Raw genomic sequence first — 26,878 nt, forward strand, 5'->3', positions numbered from 1 at the left:
GGGCGCATGTGTGTGTGGCTTGAGCTAGGTAAATAACGTGTCATGGTAGAAGGATGCTGTTGGCTGAGGCCCAGTCCCCCAGCTGTCCCCAGCACAGGAGGGGGCTGCCCGCTGGCCAGGGCCCTAACCCCAGTCTGCCCGGCTCTTGCGGACTCCCTCCTATGACTCAAAATGCGGGGAGTTTCAGGGAAAGTTTTGGGAGAGACAGTGGGTCTTCCCTGATAGCTCAGCAGGTGAAGAGTCCATCTGCCATACAGGAGACACAGGAGACATGGGTTCCATCCTGGGGTCGGGAAGATCCCCTGGAGGAGGAAATGGCAACCCACTCCAGTATTCTGGCCTGAAAAATCCCATGAACGGAGGAGCCTGGCGGGCTACCGTCCAACAGTTTGCAGAGTCGGACACGACTGAGCATGAAAGCCTGCGGGCTCTGATGTCGGACCATTGGGGTGCCGGGGGGCAGTCTTGGTGTTGCCTTTCCCGGCAAGAAGACTCCAGATGAGCCCCCGCCCCTGCCCATTCGGAGCTGCGGCGGCCAAGAGCGGGAAAGCTGACACCCACCTGTGGGGTCCTCGGGAGAGTCTGGTGGGCGTGAGAGGGGCCCAGGCCGTGGCTGGTGGGCGCAGGGCCCAGGGCCCCTGACGTGGGTCCCTGGGTGCCCGTGGCAAGTCGCTTCGCCTCTGGGAGCCTGGGTTTCCTCGTCCGTCAGGTGCTGGCTTCCCAGGGTGCAAGGAACAACCAGGCCTTTTCTGCTTCCCTGTCAGGCAGCAAGGGCGTGGGGGTCTCTATCCCCTGCGTCAGCCCCAGAACAGGGCCTGTAGGCAGGCAGTGGGTCCTCAGAACCACTCTGTTGGTGTTCTGGTCTGTGCCCACGGGCTGCAGGAGACCGGCTGGGAGCGGTCTTTGCCGGGCCAGCCTAGAGACCCTCTCTCCACTCCACATCTGGGAGGGGGCCCCCTTCCCCCCCTGCATTCTGAGCGAGTGCCCCGTCTGCCCCCCCCTCACCAGCCAGGCCCTCCCCAGGGCTCCCCGGCAGGCTGCTTGGCACCTCTGGCTCAGGGAGGGGGGGCCCTGGGCCCCACCAGCAGCCCTGGGCCAACACCACAATTGTTTTTCCACCTGGAGCTTCCAAGGGGCGGCTGGCAGCCAAGCCGGGGGGCTTGGGTGAGCCGCCAGCGGGCGCGGGAGGAGCCGAGTTTCAGCCACTCTGTCCATGTAGCGAAGTGGACGCCACAGGTCGGCTGTCCACTGTCATTTGACCTCGGGTGCGTGACCGAACTGCCCTCTGCTCCCGTTTCATCCATGAAATGGGGAAGACATCTCAGCCTGGCTGGGGGGGCCCGTGCAAAGGCCTTAGAACAGCACCTGGCCCTGGACGAAGGCTCCAGAAGTGCGTTGCCGTGATCCTTACGGTTGTAAAGCATCGTTCCTGCGGGTTGTCGTCTTGACGCTGACGCCGCGTCTGCGGTGAAGCGGGTCAGTCCCGTCTCCGAGCCGCTGTGTGTGTAGGGAAGCCGTGAGCCCACAAACACCCCCGGTCCCTGTCCCATCTTCCTGCCTGTAGCCTGGCAGCTGTCCCCAAAAATGTAAGGGACGGGTCACCTGCCGGCCCCCTGCGCTGCAAATGTGGTGGGCCTACTGATAGCAGCACGTCCCAGCAGCCTCTGCGCAGATTTCGACATCCAGGCTGGGGCTGGGGGCAGGGCGGCCCTGCAGCTGTGAGGTCCAGCGGGGCTGAGGGGCGGCCACTCAGGTCCCCAGGGCCCGGCTGTGAGAACAAGCTGTCCCCACCCTCCTGGCCGCCGTCCCTCGCTGCTGTTTGGAGGAGACACAGGTCATCACACCCCGGCAGGCCTCCCTGCCTGCCCCTTGGCTCCTGCAGCCTTTGGCCTGGGACAGCCCCTGGCTGACCGAGTCGGACCCTGGTGGTCAGTGTTGCGGGCCTGGTGCTCTCCCCCACCTCCATGTGAAAATCAGGGGGATGGAGCGGTCGGTCTCCGTGTGCCCTCCCCGCTCTGGGCCTAGGAGATGAGGATGGGGTGTGGGGGTGTGGGGACTCAGGACGTTATACTCCCGGTGGCATTTGAGAGGCACTTTTAGGGAAGAATGTGCTCAGGTGGGTGTGCACACCGTCAGTGGGATGTGCCTCACCCCTCATCCCTCCTGACCCAGCTGGGCCTAGGCTGAGAAGCAGCTGCTGGGCTGTGGAAGGACCATGCGCCCCAGAAAGGGACGAGGCCTCAGGAAGGGGAGGGGAGAGTCATTAACACCAGTTGGGGGAGCTTGTCCCTGGCCAGTCAGATCCTGGGGAGGACCCCGCTAGGGGAGGCAGGGGCATCTCCAGGAGCCCAGTTCCAGGGCTTGATGATGAACATGATCCAGCAGGGAGATGGTAGCTGCGTGGGCACCAGGGCACCGGGGTCACTGGCACTGAAGGGCCTGCCTGCCGATGGGAGGAGGCGCAGGGCCCAGCCAGGGAGAGGCTGACTTGAGGGGCGTTGCAGAGATCAGGCCTTGGTTCCAGTCCCACCTGGACCTCGTCCCAGCTGTGTGACTGTGAGCAGGGACCTTCTCCCCTCTGATTCCCAGCCCCTCATCCACAAAGCCGAGGAGGAACGCCCCCAATATGTACAACTTGGCCCTAGTGTACTCCAGTGGCCGGCAGGCAGGCAGACAGGGCTCTGAGCCTCTGGCCGCCTCGGGCCTCCTGCTCTGTCCAGGGGCCAGAGGATGCAGCCGTGGGCACTGATCGTGCTGGCTCCAGCTCCCAAGACCCTGGAAGCCGCCAGGTCAGTCCCAGGACGGGTGCTCTGCCCATGGGAACTTGGGTCTGTCCCAGGAACAGGAGGGCAGAGCTCTGCCAAGCTCTCTCTGACCCGGGATGAACAGTGGGCACTGCCTGCCCATCCAGTGCCAGCGGCTGCCAGCCAGGGTCTACAGCAGACAGTGGTCCTCCCCCTCTGAGGGCTGGAAAGAGGAGCCAGGGCAGCCTGCAGGCTGTGAGCAAATGTCTCCCCAAAAGACGCCTGGAACTGAACTGAATCGGGAGCTCCCTGTGGCGGCGGGACGCGTAGACCCGGCGGGAGAGGGGCACCAGCTGGGAGTGAGGAGAAGGCGTCCAGCTGGGCTTGACAGTCAGCTGCAGAGCCAGGGGCCAGGGCGAGGTGTCCGGGGCTGGGGCCATGGCTCCAGGGGCCAGCCTGCGGCCCCTCAGAGCCGTCTGAGACACCCGCTGGGAAAGGGGGCCCCCGCGCAGACACAGCAGGCAGGCTCAGGATTGGTGGGGGGCATGCCCCCCGCACCCTTGTAGACGCAGCAGCCCCGGCCATCCTCGGAGCTGGTGCCTCCTGGGGGTCCGGACGGGCAGCCCCCTTGGGGGGAGGCTGGCTCCCAGCACGGCCCTTGAACTTGACCTTGAGCCCCTCCGCCTTCACGGATGACTCCAACTTTTCTCTGACACCCTGGCTCCAGAGTGCCGGCTCTGCAGCCCCAGGGCTGGATGGTTTAGGACCTTGTGTGTAGACGAAGGCGCTACCCGAGGGGAGTGTCCCCTGGAGTGAGATCGGGCAGGATCCCCACAGACACCCGTGGGCTCAGGCCAGGGCGGCCTGCCTCCTGCAGCCTCCTTCCACTCCCTGGGGTGCCCCTCCTCCACCCGGCAGCACCAGGCTGAGACAGGGTGCCTCACCCTCCATGGCACCCCAGGGTCTCTGAAGAGGCCCCCACTTTGCAGCCCAAGCATCACAGATATGGGGAGAGCCCTTCACTCTTCTGCGCCTGTTTCCCCAACTCGAGCTCCAGCCAGGCCATCCCCGGCTGGATGGAGGGGGCAGTGATTTCCTAGGCAAGAACACTGGAGTGGCCGGCCATTTCCTCCTCCCGGGGATCTTCCCGACCCAGGGATGGAACCCAGGTCTCCCGCATCGCGAGTACATTCTTTACCGTCTGAGCCACCGGGGGTCTCAGAGTGGTCAGGAGCAAACCCAGGCTTGTGCGGCTGGTGTGTGGTCGTGAGGAGCAGCCCCCCTTGGGTGTGACACCAAAGCCCACATTCGTGACCTCTCTAGCATTTTCCGCAGCTTAGCATGAGGGCCGGCTGGCACAGGGTCTGGCAGGGGTCAACAGACGCTGGGCAGGCAGCCTGCTTCCTCCCTGGCCGTGGGGAAGGCCAAGACGGGGGGCCAGGGGCAAAGGGAGCCAAACAAAGGCCTTTTATGTGCAGGAGGGTTTCTGGCCGGCCTGTCTGTGCGCAGGATTGGGGTCATCAGTCTGGCAGAGCAGGCACGGGTTGGTTCAGGCTGCCTGCTGGGCACAGCATCCCGGCTGGCACAGGGGCTTGTCTGCCGGGTCACGTCTCTTCAGCAGTGTGCTCGAGGTCTTTGGGGCTGGGGAAGTCAGGGGGAGACACAGAGAGCCTGACAAGCATCTTTCTGGGGTGCGGGGCAGAGCCAAAAGGGCTCCCCTTCCGAGGGTCCGCCTCGATCCAGCCCTGCCATGCCGCCACTAGGAGTGGGGGCCCGGCAGTTGCCCCAGGTGGGACCGAAGGTGAAGACCCGGCTGATCGGTGGCCCACCAGGGGCACCCAGCAAACCCAGAGAAAGCCTACAGCCACAGGGCCTGAGCAGTGGTCTCCGGGCGAGGCCTGGTGAGCAGGACTCTTTTTCCAGAGCTAGTGGCTTGCCAGGGCCGTGCAGACCCCGGCGGGCTGGTAGGGACAGCAGCCCCCACCCGCACCCTGGCGCAGCCAACGCGGGGCCTGGCCTGCGCGTGAGTTGAGTCAGTCATAAAGGCAGTCTGCTTTTTATGGTCACCATGCTCCAGAAATTCTGCAACGAGCTCTGGATAAAGTGCTTGGCTGTGTTAAGCCATCGCCGTGGACACGGTTGCTTTCGTGACACAGACGGGTGCTTTGGATGTGCGTGTTTTCGAGATGCACCTTTTTATAAGCATCACGTCATCCGTGGAATTGAACTGAATTCCCTGCGATCCGGCTGTCCCGGCACCTGAGGACTCAGCTCCAAGCCTGTGTTTGGAGGGTTAAGTTGGTGATGGCTCAGTGCCTTCAGGCCACACAAGCTGCATTTGGGGTCTCTGCTGTCTGCCGTGACACCTACTTCTGTGTTTGGTCGGTGGATTAGAAATAATCAGTTCCTGCACTGTGATTATAGAGCTGGGAAAGATAGAAGCTGACTCACTTCCATTCTACGAGAACGCATGCAGCTTTTATCTGGATTTAAGATCTCAAACCATGGGATGAAAAACGCAAATTCTGAGAAAAATGTATGCACTTGGTGGGTCCACATTTTTGTTCAGACATAAAATATTTCCATCTCATGATTAAAAGTGAGGTGTGCAACGGATATCTGCACACCTGTGTCTACAGCGGCAGGCGCTCAGGCGTGTCCGGCTCTTTGTGACCCCAGGGACTGCAGCACGCCAGGCCTCCCTGTCCATCACGGAGCTTGCTCAAACTCACGTCCATTGAGTTGGTGATGCCATCCAACCGTCTCATCCTCTGTTGCCCCCTACTCTTATGATTCCACATAGATGAGGTCCCTAGAACAGTTGAGTCCATAGACACAGGAAGTAGGACTATTCGGGCGAGGGCGTTGCCAAGGGCTGGGGAAAGGGGCTGGGGAGTTAGAGTTTAATGGGCCCAGGGCTTCAGTTTGGGGAGATGAGAAAGTTCCGGAGATGATGGTGGGGCTGTTTGCACAACAGTGTGAATGGACTTGATTCTACCGAGTTGTGAGCCTAACAGCAGTCCAGACAGCCACTGCGGCGCCACAGGTCAGCGCAGCGCAGGCACTCAGCCGTGTCCGACCCTCTGTGACCCCGTGCACTGCAGCATGCGGGCCTCCCTATCCATCACCAACCCCACGAGTCGGTGATGCCTTCCAGCCATCTCATCCTCCGTTGTCCCCTCCTCCCGCCTTCAATCTTTCCCAGCATCAGGGTCTTTTCAAGAGTCAGCTCTTCGCATCAGGTGGCCAAAGGACTGGAATTTCAGCTTCTACATCAGTCCTATCAATGAATATTCAGAACTGATCTCCTTTAGGATGGACTGGCTGGATCTCCTTGCAGTCCAAGTGACTCTCAAGAGTCTTCTCCAACACCACAGTTCAAAAGCATCAATTCTTTGGCGCTCAGCTTTCTTTATAGTCCAACTCTCACACCCATACATGACTCCTGGAAAAACCATAGCCTTGACCAGACGGACCTTTGTTATGTGTATTTTACTACAATTATGTGTTATGTGTAAAATGACTACAATTTAAAGGCAGTGGCTGTGAAGTTCCCGTGGGGAGGGGAGAGGCGGGCTGGGGAGGCTGGCGTGGGGGCGGTGGAGCGAGTGCTGCCTGTTCCCAAAGCCCCGGGGCACACCCAGCGCTGCAGGGGACCCAGGCTCTGCACGTCCAGCCCACCGGCCGGGGACGCAGCGCTGCTCTGGGAGGTCAGTACAGTGATGGACCCGGCCAGGAGGTGCCCAGAGGGCGATCGGGGTTGGCGTGACACTGGACGCTGGCGTGGGCTTGCCCACCAGCTCTGCCTTTAACCTGCCGCAATGGAATCAATACATCCCTGCCCTTTGTAAGGGTACTGTCCAGGCCAGTCTGCGTGAGGACATTGACTTTGTTAAGCAGTGTTCTCTGTGCCCACTGACACGACGGCATGGTCTCCTGCGTCTCTTTTGCCACGTGACCGGTCCTCCTGCCCTCCAGGCTCGCCGTCCTGGTTGGGCCACGCTCACACGTGATGCTTCTCTCTGCGGAGGCGGCCAGATTTGCTTTGTTTGCCTTCGCTCGGGACCTTCGCGCCTTTGTCTCTGGATGAGACTGACCTGTGCCTGTCCTTCCTCCTAGCTGGGGGTTCTTCATTTCTCAGCCCCTCTCCCCTGCCCCGGCCTGCCCATGCTCAGCTGTCTAAGCTCATGGGGGCTCCAGGACCGAGGGGCAGCCCATTGCTGCCCTCCTTTTGTTGTCTGAGGATGCTGCCCACCGGCAAAGTCACCAAGCGGGCAGAGGCCGCCTCGGTTAGCCTGGCATGTGGGGGTTTAATGGGGGTTTCCTGCAGCTGGGCCGCAGCCTGGCGCCCCACAAAGCCCCGATCTCTTCCTTCACGAGGCCCAGCTTCCTGTTTCACCACCACCGGCTCAACGAGCAGCCTGAACTCCTGGGCGGACAAGGCAGAAATCTCTTTTCCTTTCATCCTAGCTCAGCTGGCTGGCTCTTCCCTGAGCCCCCACTCCGGCAGAACGCAGAGGGGTCAGCCGGGGAAGGCGGGTTCAGGATGCTGTGAACCTCCTCTGCTGTGCCCCTCCCGGGTGTGACGTGGCCTGTGGCCTGGGGCAAGGTGGGGCGGATGTGGCGGCCCCCCCCCACCGCCCCTGCCCTCCTCTGTGTCCAGCCCGCGAAGGCCGGAGGTTGCAGGGAGGAGGTGGCACCCGCCTTTGCTGCCCCCCCACCTCTGCTGCCCGCTTGCTGCCGTTCCGCAGCCCCCTGGGCTGCCCTGAGCAGCCAGCAGGGTCCATGGGGTGGCCACTTTCCCCACCATTGCATTCGTGGGCACGTGAGAATCTTCCAGAAGCACTGTTAGGGAGAGCGCTGACCCTGGGACACCTTCCCAATCCTCTCTGATGCTGCCCCAGCCGGGTGCCCCAGGCCAGACATCCCTCCAGCGTGGGGAGCTGACCCGACAGCCCGAGCCTGGCCCCCTCTTGCGCTGACCGTCGGTGGGCACCAGCGACTGCCCTCTGCCCTCCTCTCCCCTGCACACCTGGGCCCCGGACACAAGGCCTCCGGGACCCACCGGGAGTGACAGGCCCTCCTCCTTGCAGACCCACATGGTCTGGAGACCCGGCTTTGGGGGGTGCAGGTTTGGGGGTTACCTTGGGTTCTGGGGGGGGGGAGTGTGGCTTACGTCCTAACAGTGCAGAGCCCTCCCTGCACTGAGCCCCCAGCCACCCCCCTCCTCCCGCTCCACTGAGGATTCAGGTGCTCCTGTGGGGGTGACGTCTTTACAAGGTGGGGGTTGGGACTTGCCTGGGGGGCTGGTGGCTAGGGTTCTGCGCTCACTCAGCTGAGGGCTTGAGTTCAATCCCCGGTCGGGGAACGAAGACCCCACATCCCAAGCAGCGTGGCCAGTATAAAAAGAAAGGAAAAAAAATGCAAGAAATTCACAATCTGAATCTATCACAGAACGTAGGCTTCGGTGGGCTGCTTTGTCTTTGCTCTGGGTCCTGGTTACTAGTTTCTGCAAAAGCCAAAGCCGCCGTCAAGACGTGGGGCTGCTGAACGGCTCAGATAAGGCGGTGACTCAGCCCCAGGCACACCGGTCTCCTCATTAGATCTGAGGTGGCTGCCTGCCTCCAGATTCCCAGATAGGGGTAATCCCTCCGGCTGCCCTTTTGTTCCACATCTAAGGACACGAAAGGTGACTTGGAGCAAGGGTTCAGGCACAAAGAGTGACTTGGAAAGCCCAGTGCGGGAGGGAGGGAGGCGAGGGGGAAAGTCACCAGCAGGGGTCGCGTCGCCTCTGGGGTAACCGGGGCGCAGTTAACCAGGGCCCCTGCAGGGACTGAGCAGGGCACGCCTGAGAACTGCCCCCAGTGGGGGCCAAGGAAGCTGGGTGTTTGCCCAGCCACCCTGCCCCTTGCTGGCTGAGGTTAACTCCACAGCACTGGGGTGGCCCTGCACACACACACGGGCCAGCTGCACCCCTGAAGCCAGAAGCCACACGTGTGTGCAAGGCTGACCACGGGGGCCGCAGTGACCTCCTGCATGGGCTGAGGGCAGCAGGCAGGGTGTTGCCTGCCTTTGGGCCACTCTGCTACCCTCCTGAGGCCTCATCAAAACTCACATAAACAGAGCTGGGGGAATATCCCAGTTGCCACGCGATCCTGTCTTGGGATACCTTCTTACGCCCCCAGCATCAGGGTGTGCATACTGGATCTTCGTGAATCACACAGACTCATGAAACTGGCCCCCAGGTTAAGATTCAGAACCCAGGGACTTCACTGGCAGTCCAGCACCTCCAGCACATGGGACTCGGGTTCGATTCCTGGTCGGGGAACTAAGATCCAACAGGCCGTGCATGTGACCAGAAGCAATCCACAGCCCAAGAGTCCTTCAGAAGTCCCCTCCGTGCCGCCTCCCGGGCCTGACTGCCCTGGGGGTCCCTACTCCCAACTTCTAGCCGCACAGATTAGTTTTGCCTGTTCCCGAACTTTGTGAAAAGGGGCCTCCTGTGCGTGCTGTTTGTGCCTGGCTTCTTGGGCTGCATTACTGAGCGATGTCCACATTGTCCCATGTGGCTGGGAACTGTTTGTTTTCACCATGATACCATCTGCTGCTGTATGGACGCACCCAGACCCCCGTACCCATCCCTCTGCGGCGGGCATGCGAGTGACTTCCAGTGTGGGGAACTAAGGGCGGTGCTGGTGGGAACCGACTCGTCTGGCTGCTGGCGGACACACGCTCGCCTCCTCTGCGGGGAGTTTCGGGTCATCCAAGTTCAAGCGCTCAGCTGTAGCCAATTCTACCAAATGGTTTCTGAGATGAGCGTACCGCGTGAAGCTCCTACCCGCGGTGGACAAGGATTCCAGCTGCGGCTCCTCCCACCCACACTGCAGACTTGTGTCCTCTTCCTTCTACAAACCTAGCAGACAGGCACCATGTCCTTCTGACCCCGCCGGCCTCCTCCACGCTTCAGAGGCGAGACAGAACAGAGGCCCAGAGAGGGAGCCCCTGGCCCCATGTCACACAGCGTGCGGGCCAGGCTCTCTGCGGGAGGCCTTCTGTCAGCTGGCAAGAGGCGGGTGGAGGGGACGTGGGTGGAGAGGACATGGGTGGATGGTCGGCAGATTTCCGGACGCGAGGTGGTGATCGAGACTGAGGCCTGCTCCTCCCCTGGAAGCCGTGCAGCCGGCCGGGTGATGGCAGCTGCCCCTGCCTGTCCTCTGATCAGCTGACAGGAGGGCATCATGCCCCATCTTCTCAGGGCAGGACCAGGGGAGGTTGGGTGGATGACACCCCTGCCTTGGCTGCTGAGACCCCGGCAGGGAGCCTCCGGGCCGTGCAGCCGAGTGTGGTCCAGCCTCTGCCCCTCCTAGCAGCATCCCAGGACCTCTGACCACGACCTCCAAGCCTCTCTAGTTCCCCATCCGCTCAACAGGCCATGGGCATGAGCCCTGCAAGAGCCAGGGTGGAGAGCACGCTTTGTCCAGCTCCCTCAGGCCCACGGGAGACTCAGAGAGCGGGGCCTGGAAGCCAAGAGGGGGCTGGGGTGCTGCCTGCCCCCAGCCTCTCCTCCCGCGTGTTGGCACGTGGCTTTGTTCAGCTGCAGCCAAGCCGCTGAGAGAGCCCAGAACACGGCCTCTTTGTTTGATCCCAGGTCTGCCTACTCCCTGAGACTGAAGCTGTGGGCCCGACCTCGGGCTGGCCACCCACGGCATGACCTGTGATGAGAGGAGAGCCAGGAGGACACCCCTCTGTGAGACGGGGCGACACAGAGGACAGGAGAGGTGCCTGAGAAGTCAGTCTGGCAGGACTGGAGCCCAGCTCCAGGGCTCCCAGGCCGGGGCCTGCCCCTCCTCCACCCTAGTGGTCCCTGGGTCTCTCCCGGGGTCTCTCTCTGTGCAGCTGCTTTTCTTAAACATCCCCAGGCTGCCTCTGTCCATCTGTGTCTTCCACGGAGTTTTGCTGACCTGCTTCTGTGCAGCTATGTTCCCACTTATGAGGCTTATACTCGTGAGCCAAACGGTCATGCTCCTGACTCTCGGGGAGGCTGCTGTTCAGTGGCAAAGGCTCACGAGCCTGTTGACAGTCAAGGCACACAGAGCAGAGTCTGGAGACAGGCCCTGTGGCCCCACCGTCTGGGTAGGGGTGGACAGAAGCCAGGAGGGCTCCCTGGAGGAAGTGATGTTTCAGCTGAGATGCGAAGGCTGAGAACGGAGCAAGCAGGCAAGGGGGAGCCGGTGGGGAGAGGGAGGGTGTTTCTGGCAGGTGTCACAGCACAAGCAGGAGCTGGGAGGCCGCAGAGAGCAGGGTGTGGACAAGAAAGTGGATACAGCCCCACAGGCGCAGAGAGGAGGGGAGACTGAGAGGAGAGAGAGAGAGACGCCCGGCTCCTACCAAGGGCAGACGCCGATCAGAGCCCAACCACTCGAGGGCCTTGCCGGCCTGGCCTCGGCGTGGGCTTTGCTCCAGTGCCCCCAGGGAGCCACAGAAGACCTTAAAGGCAGGCAGTCACGTAGCCAGACTGCACTTTACAAATCAGCGATTGCTGAGAACAGAACAATATTTTCGGGGGTGAAAGGCCTGAGCGGAAACTTCACTGAAGAGGAGCTGCAGACGCCTGGCAAACACGTCAGAATCCTCATCCCCATTAGTGACCAGGGACATGTGAATTAGAACCACGCTGAGACACCATTTCACACCTACTGCACGGGCCAGCGTTAACAAGGATTGGCCGGGAGGCGCGGCCCCCCGCCGCCAGCAGCAGTTGGCGGGAGCCCACGTGGGTGCAGACACTTGGAAAGAGCAGTTTGGCTTGAGCTGGTGGACCTGAAACGTGCACACCCGTGACCCGGGCCGGACGCCGGCCCTGGAGGACTAGTACCAGTGTCTCTGGAGCAGCCAGAGCGGTGTCACATGTAACAGGGAAACCAGACCACAGCCTGGAACATCCAGACAGCAGATTCGCCTGCTGTGCTCACCCAGGGGCGGCGGAATATTACACAGCACTGAAAGGAAGCGCAGACGGATGTGCGCATGCTCAGGGACGCAAAGAAGAGCGTTTACGGGGGTCTGTTTAGGTCCAGGTCAAAACCAACCCAAATAACACACCAATTTAGGGATGTACCCAGAGCTGGCCGCTGCTTTTACGGGGAGATGCTGCAACCGGGGAGGGGCCTGGGAGAGGCTCTCTGGATCTGGTGGGCCCGGTGGTCCACAATCCCCCGCTTCCGGTATTTTCACAAAGTGGGAATCAGCCACTGGGCTCGTGTCACTTTCTCTCCTGCTGGCTTCGCATTTTTGCAATGGGTGTAACCTGCTTGTTTTATTATTAGTCACCAGCCGCAGGCGACGGCATTCCTATCAGGCCCACGTTGCTTCCCTGTTGCTGCCGGGGTTCCTGGTACCCAGTCCAGCCGCAGTCAGCGACCAAGGAAATCTCTGGGCTCTCATTGGCTGGTGGCTCAGGGCTTCGTTGGCTGACAGCCAATCACTGATGAGCTCGATGAAGTCTCCAAACATGTCTGTTGGGGATTTTACAGAGAACACGCTTCAGAAATGTTTGCTATTATCTGACAGCATCTGAATCGAATGCAGAAGAAATCAAGTTCAAACCCAAGAACGCAAATGCAGTCACCCTGTGAGGGTCATTCACGGATTCCTCTCCAGGATCTGGCAACGGCCCCCAGTTTCCATTGAGAGGCTCACTCCCACACCCAGGCTTTTGGGAGAGCGGACGATCGGGGCTGAGCCAATCAGCACAGCCTGTTCCTCTGGCTGCAGTGATTGGTCCAGGGCTGAGCATCTGACTTAAGCCCCTCCATCGGGAGAGAACTTTAAGGCCAGTGGAGTATTGCTTCATTTCGTCTAGACGTGAAGGGTTGTGGGCTGGAATTTCTGGGAATTTTGGTCACCAGCAGAGATGCTTTGGGTGGAAAGTGGAGAGAGGAGAGAAGAGCTGAGAGCCAAGGGGGAGAAACTTGTTCCTGGAGGCATTTGGGCACCTGGATCCAGCTATGCCTGAAGTCCTCCTCTCTATATTGTTCCATGATGGAATTCACTACCTCCCACCCCCCCCTTTTTTTTTTTTTTGGCTTTAGGCCCCTGTGAGTCAAGTGTTCTGTGACTTGCAGCAGAAAGTGCAGACCAGCACCCCTCCCAGCTCATTAGGGACACCCCTGGAGCCAGAAACCTGGGAGTCGCCCCAGCCCTCCCTCTCCCCAGCTCCCACGTCACACTAGCCCGGGTGATCTCTCTGCTCAGTGTCCCTCCAGTCCTGCCACATCCTCACGCCACAACCCCCATCCGAACTGTGTCATCGCCCACCTGAACTCTGGCGCCCAGCTTCTCAGTGTGTGCGCGCATGCTCAGTTGTCCAGTCATGTCTGACTCTCTGTGACCCCGTGGACTGTAGCCTCCCAGGCCCCTCTGTCCATGGGGTTCTCCAGGCAAGAATACTGGAGCGGGCTGCCACGCCCTCCTCCAGGGGATCTTCCCAACCCAGGGATCAAACCCACGTCTCCTGCATCCCCTGAATTGCAAGAGGATTCTTTTAACTGCTGAGTCACCAAGGAAGCCCCAGCCTTCTCAGTCTCTCCCATTAAATCCTCTAGCAGTTCCTCATGGCTCTCCAAATAAACACCAAATTCTTCTGCCAGCCCACTGGGCCTGGCCAAGTCCTCTCCTCTCACCGCCGCCCCTTCAAAGAACTCCTCAGCTTTGTATGGTCAGCCAGGCAGCTAAGGGACACTGTGGTCAGTGTGTTGATGCTTCAGTATGGCCACCCTAGATAAACTACCTCCAGCGTGGGTCACATCACATGAGGTCTAAAGGTTGGAATGTGGGAGGTGAAAATTCTCTTTGGCCCGTGTAGAAAGCCTCTGGCCCAGCCCTGGGAAAGGGACAGGCTGAGTTGGTCACAGGGTACTGGAGGAGTTGGGGTCTGTTAGCTTGGAAAGCAGGCAGCCTGGAGCTCTGACTGAGGAGTAGCAGAGAGGTCTGCAGGTACCAGAGGGCAGGGCTGGAACCCAGAAAGGAGTCGCCTTCCTGTGTGAGGCAGACTTTTCTCTCCACATCTAACAGCCCAGTTTCTGGCTCCTTCTTTCGGATTCAGCCTGGAGAGAAGGATCTGGGCTCCTCTACTCAGGGAAGGGCATTCTGGGCCCTTTCCCCTGGCATCGCTATGACCAGCTGGGGTCTGGGGGTCTCAGAGCTGGAAGAGGATACCTGGAGCCTGCTGGGTTGTGTCTCTGGACTGGGAGACTTGGACTCAGGGACTTGGGACTCCAGGGCGTGGGTCGGGTGGGCACAGAGCTCACGTGAGCTTCCTGGTGGGAAGGAGAGAGGCTGGGTTTGCGCCCACGCTCAGGTGTGAGTCTCAGCCGCGTGGTGGAGAAGGACGCGAGAGAGGTGGTTGTATCACAGGCTCATAAGCTGCATGAAGCTGGGGACTGTGCTTCTTGTTGTTTAGCCATAAGTCGTGTTTGACTCTTTGCAACACCGTAGACTGTGCCCACCAGGCCCCTGTGTCTGTGAGATTTCCCAGGCAGGAATACCGGAGTGGGTTGCCATTTCCTTCTCCAGGGAATCGTCCCGACCCAGGGATCGAATCCACGTCTCCTGCTTTGTAGGTGGATTCTTTATTGCTGAGCCACCAGGGAAGCCCGTGACTGTCTTCATTACTCTCCTCACCATTATTCCCGAAAGCTTCAGCCAGGACAAGGGAGCCCTCAGCCACTTTCTGCTGGGGGAACCCCGGGTCCTGCTGGAGTGATCCTGCATTGGCAGCCACTGTGCTCCATTGCTGGCTGGGGCGCAGCTCACACGGCGGGAGTGGGGTCCCCCAGGCTCCTTGGAGCGGGAGGTCTGAGTGAGGCGTTCCCAGAGCCCCTGAGAGCATCGCCACCCTAAACTCCTCGGTACCCGCGGACTGGTCGGGTGGAGCCCTGTCAGGCAACTGGAGGTTATTTGGAGCCTCAGAGGCCAAACTTCGTGATTTAAATAGAGATGTGTTTTCCCTCAAAGGTTCCCAGAAGGGGAGGCTTCAAGGAATTACTGGAAATTCCTGTCCCGCAACAAGTCCTAGTGCTGAGGGCCCAGCCACCAGGGGTGTGGGCTAGGGCGGCCAGAGAGCTAGGGGTTAAATATGAGAGTAACAGTGGATGAAGGCTGGATGAATGAAAAAGAGCTGGAAGAAAGCAGGTTGCTTGCTAGTCCGTCTTAGAATGGAGAAATCCTAAGCGCAAAGGAAAATACTAGACAGTTTTTCTACATCAAACTTTACAAGTTAAAAAAAAAATTTACAAGCTCTACATGTTAAAAAAAAAAAGAGAGAGAAACAAATAAACTTAAAACAAAGGTGTCTGCAGCAGGTACTTGGCAGACAAAGGGTCAGCACTCCCACTATACAGAGAACTCTCAAAAATTATTAAGGTGAACACCTCAGTGGTGAAAGCAAACGAAGAACAGGTTCACGGAGTTCTCAGAAGACACACAATCATTTACGACGGCAATCGGCTTCAGACGGTGGGAGAAGGCCTTCGTCTGGCAGAGGGACTAAGACCTCAGAAGACGGTGGTGACTGGGTGAGGAGCGAGCGTCCTCACATGACTGGGGGAGGGAATCTGTGTGGCTTTCCGGGGGTCCTTTGGCAGGATATCCCGCAAGCATTTACACATATGCACACCCTTGTAGTTTCTGGATGGTGGACAAGTGCCCCAAAATATAGGTTGGAGGATATTCTTCAAGTTATTTTTCATGCTAAAAAAACTGGAAATGATGAATGGAGAATCAGATCAACCGCGGTTACAGCAGACAGCGGAATACTGGGCAGCTCTTGACTGTAGTTATGTAGACACACGGGTTGATGCAGGAAATGGCCACAGTGTATCACATAGAAATGGAGCAGAAAGTGTGTTAGAATTTGATCGCGGGCGTACATACGGATGGGCTTCCCAGGTGGCGCTAGTGGTAAAGAACCTGCCTGCCAGTGCAGGAGACACAGGAAACCGGGGTTTGATCCCTGGGTCGGGAAGATCCCTGGAGGAGGAAATGGCACCCCAGTCCAGTATTCTTGCCTGGAGAATCCCCGGGACAGAGGAGCCTGCCGGGCTGCAGTCCACAGGGTCACGGAGTCAGACATGACTGAAGCGAATTAGCATATATGTATGTCTACGCACATACATTCACTCATGCAACTACTTGTTTTTATAAAACAAAAGGGGTTGGAAGAGTTTCTCTTGTGAAGGTAGATTTGCTAGTGTTGAGTGTTTTATTATGCATTTCCTAACTTATTTAGTAAAATCAAAACCAGCCTCTCCCATTTCACAGATGGGAAAACTGAGGCTCAGAACAGACAAGAGACTTGCTGGGAGCAGGCCTCCCGTCTCTGGGCTGCCCCAGTAGGGAAGGGGCGCTGAGACCTAGTTTTCCAGCCCTCCAGGGAGGTCCTAGCCCCCTGAGCAGCGCGCCCCTAGCCCCCTCCTTCCCTTCTCCCTCCCAGGAAAGCTGGCCTGATGGTGAGACTGGGCCAAGTCTTGTCTAGGGTGACCAGAACTTTTCAGAAGTGCCAGAAATTTCATCATACCAGGCAGAGGGATGGGCGGGGGTGAGTCACGAATGAGCTAGGCCACAGGAGGTAGGGTCTGGCCATTCCCAGATGGGAGGTGTCAGGCCGGGCCGCTTTCCTGGAATCAGCAGATGGCTTGGGAAAGTGGAGAGAAATCCTAGAGTGAGAGAAGGACTGTGGAGGCTTCCTCCAGCTCCTCTCTCCACACAGCCCACTCCAACCACTCTGCCAAGGGGTCCCCCAGCCCCTGCTCACCTACTGCCTGGCTGCCGGGTGCTCCCCTCCTGCCTCTGGGAGGGCAGGGAGAGTGTGCAGACTCTGCGCTCAGACTGCTCTGGGCTGGGGCCTTAGGTTTGCCATCAAGCTGCGCTTTCTTTGTCTGTGAAATGGGGGCAATAACACCTAGTTTCTCAAAGACTACTTTGAAGGTCAAATGAATTAATCCGTGTAGGGTTCCTGTTAAAGTTCTGTTGTTGTCATCCAGTCATTAAGTTGCTTCCGGCTCATGGCGACCCCATGGACTGGAGCACACCAGGCCTCCCTGTCCTTCGCTGTCCCCAGAGCTTGCTCAGACTCATGTCCATTGAGTCAGTGGTGCCATCCAACCATCTCATCCTCTGCCGTCCCCTTCTTCTCCTGCCTTCAATCTTTCCCAGCATCAGGGTCTTTTCCAATGAGTCAGCTCTTCGCATCAGGTGGCCAAAGTATTGGAACTTCAGCATCAGTCCTTCCAGTGAATATTCAGCATTGATTTCCTTTAGGATGGACTGGTTGGATCTCCTTGCTGTCCAAGGGACTCTCAAGAGTCTTCTCCAGCACCACAGTTTGAACTGTTACAGTGTATGATTAACAGATATGAGTTTATTTTTCATTCCAATCAGTGTCACCTTTATTTAAGGCAGAGCATCCTTGGAGATCAGGAAAAACAGATTCCTGATGGCTAACTAACCCATGTCCTAAGTGGGCCTGGGAACTGATGGGAGGTAATGTCGCCACAGCGAAACTCAGGCTATCAGATGAAGCTCTTGGGTGCGAGTAATAAAGCCCCAGTTCAGACTAGCTGAAGCCCCAGAGGGAATTTAGTAAGCCCCAGAGGGAATTTAGTACACCCCAGGGGTGGGCTGGCTTCAGGCCTACAGACCCAGGGCTCAGTGCACCCGAGAGTTCATTTCTCTTGCAGGTGAAGGGCCAGGCCGTGTTCGGTGACTCCACGAGGCTCAGGGATGCTTCCACCCCAGTGTGACTTCCCCTTGGTAGATGGGGGCGCTCCAGCTCCATGCCCACCCCAGGCCCTCGCTTCAGCCAGCAGGAAGGGGAAAGGGTTCTTGACCTCCTGCAACCAGAAAGTGGGGCCACGCAGAGACCGGGCATGGTCAGCTTTCACTGGGTTGACGAGTAGGATACTGGGGATGCAGAAAGGAGTGCAAATGGGCAAAGGGGCTGCAGGGGCGGCTGGGGTCCAGAGCAGAGGGCGCTTGCGCGGGGCTCCAAGCCTGACGGTGTGCCCGGATCTCAGCTCCCTCCATGCTGACTGCCAGCAGCTGCCCTCGGCCACCCCTTGGGACTGGCGCATGTCCACTGTGGCCACTCCTAGGGGCAGATCATGGGACTCGGGGGCTGTTTGAGCAGGGGATTCCAGGGCCTGGCATGAGGCATGGTGGGCTCCAGGCAGCAGGGACACAGTTCTGCCAGAAGGCTACAGGAAGCCTGTGCTTTCCCCACTTGGCAGCACCTCCAGGCAACTGGGGCTTAAAAATCCCAGCACCTGGCTGCACCCTCCGGAGACTCAGATTTAATCGTTCTGGAGTGGGGTGATTCTAGACAGCAGCTTTGTCCTGGAGCTGAGTTCCCAGGGGCGGGGCAACCCTGGGCCTGTCGGACAGAAGCCTGGCAGGCAACGCCACTCTGGGGAGGAGGGCCTCTGTCTGAAAGTCACTGTCCATCCACTCTGAATGTCTTTCCCGTAGGTAGGAGACATTCTGGCTGGGCCTAGACGCTTCACTTTCTGTGCCGCCCAGTTACTGTGAACGTGAGGCCAGAGCGATGAGAAAGCCGGCCCAGTGCAGAGCCCAATCTTGGGAAAAGGAGGGGGTTCCCTGTAACCCCCAGAGGCAGCAGCAGGTGGATCCTGGGGGGAGTGAGCAGCCCCTACCCAGCTGGCGCACAGGGCTGCAGGGAGAAGGTGGCCGGCCCAAGCTGCTGGCCATAATTGAAGGCTCATTACATGCCAGACTCGCCGTAAGCATCTTCAAAACAATGCCACGGGGCAGGAACTATTTTCCAGACAAGTCCACTGAGGGCAGAGGGCTAAAGCCCCCTACGAACGTCACTGCAGGCAGATGTGGCTTTAAGCCAACCCTTTGGCTGCAGAGCCCGGGTGTCCAAACCTACGTGATTGTTGTCTGGGGTTATCACTGTGGTCACTCGCGTCTCTCACGCACCAGGAGAGGCACGGGACCTCCTCCTGCCTGCGCAGCAAGGATATAGACCCAGCAAGCTCAGTAGGCCTTCTCTGCCCCACCGGGGCTGGCAGAGGGATTCAGGTGAGCCCCCACACCTGCCAGCCCTGGCGCCTCGATGCCCGGGAGATCGTCACCGATGTAGCCCCTCTGCCCACTCTGAGCATTCTGTCTCAGCCTTATCGGCCCAGAACTTCCTCCAACCCTGTCTTGGCCGGGCCCCGGGCCCCAGATTCCTGGTGGGTGATGTGCAAGCTGTTTGTGATAACAGCCCTGGCAGGACTCTGAGGGGCCGGCTGCCTTGGCTCATCTCCAGCTCAGATAACAGGGAGGTATCTCCGCTTTATCTTCTGGAAAGCTGGCCAGGCCTTGGGGGCGGGTTGGAAGGTGAGGCCCCACCTCACTGCTGCCCCTCCCGGCTGGACACCTGGGGCGGAACGGGAGTGCATCTGAGAGCGGAGAGCGCCCAGTACCTTTGACAACTGCCCACAGCAGGAAGGATTCAATCCACCGCTCACCCAGTCACCAGCTATTTACCGAGCTCGCCCCTGGGGCCAAGCCCTGTTCAAAGTGCTCTGGGATTTCAACTCATTTAATCCTCCCCACAGATCCCACCAGATTGGCTCTGATGTCATTCGGCTCATTTGACAGTTGAGACAATCAAGGCCCAGGGAGGTCAAGCAACTTACCCAAGGTCACATAGCCAGTGGGTGGTGGAGTCCTTACCAGGTTAGCTTACCTAGAGTTACTTATAAACAGACCTTAAAAAGGCATCTAGGGACAAGAACTCTGAGGAACAGAGCGGGCAGAAAGGGACAGAGGGAGGGGCAGTTGCTATCTCTGCTGGGGTCTCAGGGGGGGCTCCCTGGGGGTGGGATGGGGAGTGACATCCCATTGTATGCGGATCTGGGGGAAGGGCATTCCAGGCAGGGGGTGAGGCTAGTGCAGAGGCCCCATGTGAGAACAAGCTCCAGGGGAAAGGGCCTGCAGAGAAAGGGCCTGGCGGGGTTATGCGGCAAGCCACTGGCCTGGCCCCAGGCTCTCAGTACAGAGCTGGCCCCTCCATCCAGTTCTGGCTCGTCTGCAGCCAGTCTGAGCCCCTAGGCACTCTCTGGCTTCACCTCCTCCCACTGGGTGAACCTGGGCAGGCGGCTTTCCTTCTCTCTGCCTTTGCCCTTGGCTGCCTCATCCCAGTCTGGGCTCTGGAGGCCCCTAGGCTGGGGCAGGGCCCACGCTGGGCCCATGGCTGCTGCTCAGATGTGAGGCAGCGACCGCTACCATGTGTCTCCTGGCAGGGACGGAAGGTGCTCCCGGAGGTTGCTGGGCTGAGAGAGACACAGAGATGGAGGACAGAATCAGAGGGAGATGCGGAGACCGAGAAGGATAGAGGAAGACAGACACAGGCGGAGACGCAGAGAGGGAGAGACAGGGTCGGTGGGGAGGGGGATACGCCCCCAGAGAGCCTGGGAGACACAGGCCATCTGAAGGAGACACCCAGGGACACAGGGAGACGTTGACCCACAGCAGCAAAGAGAGATGGAGACAGATGCTAGCAGAGAAAGCTGTGACTGTCCGGACGCCACTGAATGGTGCTTGCCATGGTGAATTTCACGCTCTGTAAATTTTACAGTGAAGAGAGAGAGAGCGATGGAAGGACAGAGTTCTGGGGTCCTGACTCTCTCTGGGGCCCTAAGCTGGCGGTGGGGAAGGGACCTGGGGATGGGTCCCTGTGCAGAGTCTAGGCCTCCAGGGCCCAGGGGTTTGGAGGCAAGTCCCCCTTTCACCGGGCTGCCCTGGTCTGGCAGTGGCCGGTTTTGCTTATGTGGGCTTTGGGATGGGGTTCTGAGCCCTTGGCCTAGAGACAGGGCCTGGGAGGTCTGGGTGTTGTAGCCACGAGTTCCGGGAAACAAACTCACTCAGAAGGACAATGCAGATAGTGGAGTGCAGTTTATTACACCGGCGGGCCCAAGGCAGAGTCTCCTCTTAGCCAAGGACCCCGACCAGTTTTTGTGAAAACCTTATATACCCTAAGTGTACGTGCCCAAACCCACCTCCCCAAATTCCCTGAAACTAGTCTGAACAAAGGAAAAGAAAGATACAATCAAAGTTAACCCGTGATTCATATGCCTTAAGCCTAGGTAGTTAACAGGGGAGAATTATCAATAGGCCTGTGGTCATACCCCAATAAGCATACTAGAATGTATGATTCTATTCAGTTCCGCAGATAATTAGGGTATTCTTTTAGGCAACAGAGAGTCTAGCTACGAGCCCTGGGGTTCCATCCAGGGGGCCTGGTTTTCCAGTTGGTATGTCATTTCCATAGATACTGGGCATATAGCTCAAAGCCTGCAGTCCGGCCCAAGACGGAGTCCTGCTTTCAAGATGGAGCCTGTTCTGTCTGTTTCCTCCTTCATCCCCACTCTTGATGCTCTTAACTCGTAGTATGAGCATCGTTCATAGGGATATACCGCACCCTGACTCTTCGACCTCCAATTTGGGAGAACGACATCAACCTTTGGGTTGGTTACAAAGTCCATAATACATTGTAAGATAAGGGTCCCCAAAGCAGAACTGTCAGGGCAACTGTAACAATGGCAAGTATAGTTTTCCATCAACCACCCTTTACCCAAGATAGGACCGAAGTCCAAAAAGGAAGGTTGTCATCAGACATAACTTTTACCTGACCTTTCATGTCATCTAGGGTGGCTGATATACAGCCAGATAAATCAGGATCATATACACAACATTCAACTTTAATTACAGCACAGGTCCGTCTTTGTACTGAAGCTAAGGTTAGTCTCAAGACGATACCAGCAAGTCCTTGTAGCAGCAGTTGATTGTAGAGCTTCACCTCTTTTTCTTCTCTAAGATGATCTTGGTCTCACAGGGATCAGCGGGGTCCTTTTGTGTAGACCACTCCGTGTCCTCTGGGTCTCGTGGTATGCTCTCCTCACCCTCCTGTGGTGGACCCAGAGAGTGACACCTGCAACTTTAACTGCAGTCAGGCTGGTTGGAACAACGGCATATGGACCCTTCCAATGTGGGGCCAAGGAGTCGTGTTTCCAGTCCTTGACCACACCTGATCCCCAGGCACAAATTCGTGAATCTGTTCCCCAAGGGGGGACAGCACCCTTTCTTGGACAAACTCAGTTATTTGATTTATTACCTTACCCAGTTGTTCCATCTGCGGTGAAATCTCATCTCCCCTTACTTGAGGCAAATTTGTTGACACCTGTTTTATTATGGGAGGGGGTCTCCCATATACAGTTTTGTATGGATAAGAGCCATGGGACTGTAGGGTCATCCTGAGTCTGAGCAGAGTTGTCGGAAACAAGTCCACCCAGGAGCAGTCAGTCTCGAAGATCCACTTGGAGAGTGTCTCTTTAAGTGTCCGGCTGGTTCCTTCCACCATCCCAGGACTCTGGGGCCTATATACTGTATGTAATTTCCACTTGATGTTTACTTGTTACTTGCTTACTTGTTATACGAAATCAGCTACGAAAGCCAAGCCATTGTCCGCTCCAATGCTGGATGGAAATCCAAATCTGGGAACTCTCTCCCTAAGCAGGCACCGGGCTACTTTGGATGCTCTTTCAGTCCGGGTAGGAAAAGCTTCTACCCATCCCGAGAACGTACATACCATGACCAGCAGGTACTGGTAGTGTTGGTGAGGTTTCATTGCAGTGAAGTCCACTTCCAGGTGTTCAAAGGGCAGCGTGCCTTTTACCTGAATCCCTGGCGGTTTCTGTCTGTGCCGAGAGGCAGCCTTGATCTGTGAGCAGGCAGTGCAGTTCTGAGATGTTGTCCTTTTGCCAGCTGGAGGGCCTGGATTAGAGCATATAGTTCAGCCTGTTGAGCGGACCAGTGTGACGGCAGAGAGCGAGCCTCAACGGTGGTTGCTTCCATGGCTACTGCCTATCCCAAGAGTCATTGTCCTTGTTTCACCGGGCTGGTGCTGTTGGTGTACAGGACCAAATCTGGGTCCGGGATTGGCTGGTCTCTCAAGTCAGGCCTGCTGGCATATTTCCTTGCAATCATGTGAGGGCCCACCTTCTCCCACAAGAAGGAGAGTGGCCAGATTCAGGGCCTGACAAGGCTCAGTAGTAACATGGGGGTTCTCACATAACAGTCCCTGGTGTTGAGTAATCCGGGATGTTGACAGCCATTTATGGGGGTCCCCCCAAAGGAGAGTGTTGACCTCACGCAGGACTTTTATGAACAAATCTTGGCCCAAAGTCAGCTCGGTTGCCTCCCAGACCAGTAAGGCAACTGCAGCAACTGCCCATAAGCATCCCAGCCACCCAGTGTCAACACTGTCCAGCTGATTAGAGATAAGTCACTGGTCTGTCCCATGTCCCCATAATCTGGGACAACACTCCCGTAGCCCCCTCGTCCTTTTCAGTCACATAAAGAGTAAATGGCTTAGCAAGGTCTGGCAGGCCCGAGGCGGCTGCACCGGGTTTGAGTTCTATTAACAGTGGGACTTTTTTTGCAAGCCTCGGGGAGGCAGGGGTGGGGTGGGGTGGGGGGGTTGTCTTCCACCCAGACCTCAGAGAACTGTTGAGTTAATTCTCTCTCTTGACTGTTTAGCCCATCTGGTTTCCTTGCTGGGAGACTGTGCAACCTCCATTCATCTTGAGGGGTTACTGAGAGGAAGACTAAATAGGTGGTTGAGCCCACTCAAACAGTGGGTCTTTCATGGGGGGAAAGGTCACTTGTGCCCCCGATTTAGACCGCAAGTTTCTGTCTAACAAAGGTCCTGGGCATTCAGGGATGTATAAAAATTCATGAGTCACTTGGTGTCCCCCCATCAGACATTTTCAGGGTAGACTAGAGACACAGAGGCTGCATTTATCACCATGGGAGACCCAGCAGCCTCTGGCTGTGTCTATTGGCATATAAAGTCTATAGGCCTCGCACAGTCTTTTGCAGAACTCAGAGGCTGATTAGCTTTCCCTTTGAATCACTTTGGAGGGTTTTGCAATACTCATAGCTTTTTGGGCCCCCCTCTTGAGACCTCGTAAAACAGCTGCCCGACACCTCTCCAGGTGGCCCCTCCTTTCCTCTGTGTCACAGTCCCAGTTGGGCCTCTCATCAGGGTGGCTAGTTCTGCCCACCGCTGTGGGTTTGCAGTACCCACAGGTGCCATTTCTCTTAACCATTTTCTGGCCTCAGGATCCTGTGTCTCTCCTCAGTGCTGAAAAGAGAGACTAGCAGTTGGATTATGTTATCCCATGTAGCACGGGGGGTTCCAAAAATAATCTCCATTAGCCTAATCATGGCTTGCAGCTCCTCTGAGTACGGTGGAGTGTGTCTCTGTCAGTTTAATATATCCGCAGAGGAAAATGGCTGGTGATACTAGGCCAGAGGGGGCCGATGGTAGTGCCCCATGCGTCCTGAACTGGAGGCTGTCGTAGCTCTCTGAGGGGCATTTGTAGTGGGGTTCTTTCCCCCTGTTCCTTGGCGGAGCGCAGCCTCTAATTGCTGTGTTTTCTTCCCTCTGCCCATCAGTACTCACCGGGAGAGGTGGATACAATCTAGAAAGTCCAGCTGAGGTGGAATTCTGGGGGCACTGATCAGAGGTCTCCATTGCTGGGATTGGAGCCTGCCGAAACGGCGGCTCTACGAACTCCGGGAGAGCTGGCGGAAGAGTAGTGGCTGCTGCGGGGACTTCACCTGGCCCTGGATTGGGCAGAAAGGCGGCCTCCGGTCCTGGCGGAGCAGTGGGAGGCAGGCGCATCATTATCCCCGTCCAAATCCTGTAGAATTTCCTTCTTTACCATCAGTCAATTTTTGTGCCATTAATATTTTTCCCTTTCCCGTCTGGATACAGAACCTTGTCCAAGCAGGAGGGTCTTGAGCTGACCCGAGCGCTGAGCCAGTACATGGATACTGATCTGGGCGTCCCGGCTCTCCTACTGCACACACCGCTGCCACTGTCTTTAAGTTGATGGTGTTCTCTGGCCATCCTACTCCCACAGGGGGCCACTCGAGCTCACAGAGTATGTGGAGGCGGTTAGGCTTCATCTTCACCCCATGGTCTCCTCCAAATCCCTTCTTTAAATGTTTAATCGTGCACTCCAATCCAGTCGCCTCAGATTCACCTCCTCCCATCTTGCTTACCTTCTCGGACCTTCTTCTACTTTTTCTTTTTGTTCTCTCTACGAAGTTCTCAGCACTCTGTGTACTTCTGATATTTCCACTCAATGACACTTAAGTTGCCAGTCTGCCTCCTTCCTAATTGGGGTGAGAAGAGCCTTACCTGCCAGATCCCAGAGGGAGAAGGGGACCTGCGGGCCTTCACCTGCCGGTCAGCACGGCCGAACCAGAACACCACGTGGTCCGAGACTGTTTCTCCCTTAACTTTTAAAGTCCATTCTGCCTTGGTGGGCTTGATCAGGTGCGGATGAAAATACAGATGGGTTAAATATCCCACATACCAGGCCATCTCTGGAAAAGCCAATTCATACTCACTTATGTACCCCCTCCTTCTAGCCTGACAATTCCGAGGGGGTCAAGAATTTCACAGCAGATGGGACACCTCCTTGGCGAGAGCAGAATACGAGCACACAAAAACCAAGTTTCTTCTCCTAAAAATCCCCTGGCAAACGCTTGGTAATAATCTTCCCCAAGACGGCGTGGACACCACCTCATAAATGACCTTCACAAATTTCCTTCGTCAACCTGTGTACCAAGCAATCGTTGCACCTGCCTAATCCAGGCTCCTGTGGGTCTGTGCCCCTTCTAATCCCTCCCAGGGGGGTGATCAGGCCCCTCTTCCACCCTACCTGGTGGGTTCCTCCTCACCTCAGCGCTCAGTTCCCTTGCTGCCGTCCACTACCTGCTAACGTGAAAGGTCCAGGCATTGAGAAGCAGAATCCTTCCAGAAGGGCAAGACGCCTTCCCCTCTCCAGGAGATTCGAGCCACAAGGCCTTGGAGTAGTCCCAAATGGGACTTGACTCCTCAAAGTGAGGAGTTTCCTGGCCCATGCACCAAATGTAGCCACATGTTCCAGGAAACAAACTCACTCAGAAGGACAATGCAGATGGTGGAGTGCAGTTTATTACACCGGCGGGCCCAAGTCAGAGTCTCCTCTTAGCCAAGGACCCCAACCAGTTTTTCTGAAAACTTTATATACCCTAAGTGTACATGCCCAAACCCACCTCCCCAAATTCCCTGAACCTAGTCTGAACAAAGGAAGAGAAAGATACAAAGTTAACCCATGATTCATATGCCTTAAGCCTAGGTAGTTAACAGTGGACAGTTATCAATAAGCTTATGCTCATACCCCAATAAGCATACTAGAATGTATGATTCTATTCGGTTACACAGATAATTAGGGTATTCTTTTAGGCAACAGAGAGTCTAGCTACGAGCCCTGGGGTTCCATCCAGGGGCCCTGGCTTTCCAGTTGGTATGTCATTTCCACAGATACTGGGCAAATAGCTCAAAGCCCACAGTCCTGCTTTCAAGACGGAGCCTGTTCTGTTTCCTCCTTCATGCAGAAGGCAGCCTGTCCCTGGAGGTCCTCTCACCAGCTCCAAGGCTGCCAAACCCAGTGAGTGGGGGCCGGACGATGCCCCCCGCCTCGGCTGTGGGGGTCGGTGTCAGAGCACTCAACCTTCTGAGCTGACAGCTTGGGGTGTTCACTGCCTGTTGCACCTAGCCAGGAGGGCATAATATGGGGTTCTCCACGGCTCCCCACCAACAGCCCAGGATATGACTGCTCAAGAAAGAGGAGCCTGGGCTCAGAGAGGTCAAGGGCCTTGGCTGAGGTCACACAGTGGCCACAGGCAGCCGTGTGGGCTGGGACAAAGTACAAGCCTAGGCTGGGGGCTGGGACCCGCTGCCAGCAGGCCAGGGATGGTGTAGGAGACCCCCAGACGGGGAGCGAGCTGGTGAGAGGCGGCCAGGCCCCTCGGACCCTCACAACATGCTCGGGGAGGCCGGCCCATCTTCCCGGCGGGGACACTGAGGCCCAGCTGGCCGAGGCGGCCGGGCCAAAGCCCCCTGAGGGCTGCAGGGCCAGAGCGGGAACTCCGCGCCCAGACGAGTCTGCGAGGGGGCGCGCCCAGGGCGCTCGGGGCTCGAGGCGCACGCGCGGCGCGGCCACGTC

At 57.5% G+C, this 26,878-nt stretch overlaps 1 protein-coding gene across 1 annotated transcript in view; it reads left to right on the plus strand.

The window, feature by feature from the left end:
• Window positions 1-1,229: 1,229 nt before the first annotated feature.
• Window positions 1,230-26,878, plus strand: part of FBLN2 (fibulin 2) — an 89,820-nt gene continuing 64,171 nt past the window's right edge. Inside the window, exon 1 of the mRNA XM_040246674.1 lies at window positions 1,230-1,476. The gene's annotated coding sequence lies outside the window, so the exon portion shown is untranslated. The remainder of the gene's footprint in view (window positions 1,477-26,878) is intronic.

This window comes from Oryx dammah, unplaced genomic scaffold (genome assembly GCF_014754425.2).
Source record: "Oryx dammah isolate SB20612 unplaced genomic scaffold, SCBI_Odam_1.1 HiC_scaffold_9, whole genome shotgun sequence".
NCBI lineage: Eukaryota > Metazoa > Chordata > Mammalia > Artiodactyla > Bovidae > Oryx > Oryx dammah.